Genomic DNA, 1,809 nt, shown 5'->3' on the forward strand with positions numbered 1-1,809 from the left:
AAATATAGTACTATTTGAGTAAAATTCAATTCTAGAATTACTATATTTTAAACAAAAAAAAATAGAGTGAACTATTGGATATCGCAAAAATGTGAGTTAAGCTAAGATGCAAATATTTTAGTCGTTGTGGTTTAGTAGTTTCTACTTAACTTTGGATGTACGCACGCTTGAATATACGTAATAACTATGGAGTGATAGTACTAGTGTATATGTAGTCGTAATACATAAGAAAATGTAAGCCCTTTGTCAAAAAAAAAAATACATAAGAAAATGTCAGACACAGTTCTTTAAAGAATCTCCAGCACCCTGAAAGACGAAGGAATAAAGGACAAAATCCACAATAAACATTCCGATAAGAAACATGACAACTGCAGAAGTTGTAGTTTCTAGTTTCACCAACATCTTTAGCACCTCCCGTAGTTACTCCTCAAGAACAGCTAATTACCGATATTATATCTCCAAACACCTGATGTTTAATCATGGCATTCGCATTGTATGTGATGACTCTCGGTGTGATCGATAATCAATTGGGACGTCTCCCAAGACATGAAGCGTGTCAGACAACTACAGTTGCAAATAGAATGAAAGATTAGCTCGTGTCAAACAACTAACAGTTGCATATAGGATGAAAGTTTAGCCGTGACATTTTCTCACACCAAAAAAAAAATAACGAACCGCAATTTGGGCCATAAAGCCCAATACGTTTTGAAACAAAATCGTGGGCTGAAGTCATCTAAGCCTGGCTGGCCTATTTGTATATAACACACATTTTTTTTTTGGTCGAATATAACACATATAAAGCATATTAAATACGTGTGTACCCAAATAGCATAACTATCACAGAAAAAATGAAACCTTAAATCATATGTTAATTTTAACAAAATTTACATTTTATTTGACTTTTCTATATCATACGGGTTGAGCTTTATCATGCATCTCTCTCCATCGTGTTATACTAATTAACTAAGTTAAGATCCGTGCATTGCGCGGAATAAACATTATATATCAACTTAATTTTCTGTATTATCTATTTTTACATGTTATGTAATAATAAATATATATTGAATAATTAAAATTTATTAACTATTACATATACAATTAAATTAGTGTAAACATATAAATCAATTTTATTAATCCAAATAATATTTGTTTCTATTTGATAGGATACAAAAATAAATTTAAATGATATTAACATACATAATATATTTTTACTATTAATGTCTATTAAATGATGGTTTCTATTCATATGATTTTTTTTATCATTTGTATCTTTTATAGAAAAACCTTTAAATTACTAACAAAATTTTCATCGTGGAATTAATAGTTTTAGTAATTTATAATTTTATAAAAATTAATTTTTCAATGTTCGTTCAAATATTTTATAAAAAATAATTGTTCAATTTTTTTAAAAAAATTAAAACATTTATGTATTTTATATGGTATATATTTTAATTTAAAATGATATATATATATATATATATATATATATATTTATTTATATATATTTATCTTATAATCTTAATAATTAATTAAATTATAATTTTACTTATATGATTTTGTAATCATTTGTATTTTGTCATAACAAAAATTTTAAACCATGGATCACAAAATTTGAATGTGAGACTTTTAAAATTTTTAGTAATTTATAGTCGTTTTTTAAAATTTAAAATATAACATATACAGAAAAATCTAAATTTTTATTATATGGTTAATGTGGTTGTTTAATTTATTTTAATAGTTTAAAATTAAACAAATATGATAGAAGATACACTAATTTTTATCAAATCTTTATTATTCAAAATCATTAAT

This window comes from Brassica oleracea, chromosome C7 (assembly GCF_000695525.1).
Source record: "Brassica oleracea var. oleracea cultivar TO1000 chromosome C7, BOL, whole genome shotgun sequence".
Classification (NCBI taxonomy): Eukaryota; Viridiplantae; Streptophyta; class Magnoliopsida; order Brassicales; family Brassicaceae; genus Brassica; species Brassica oleracea.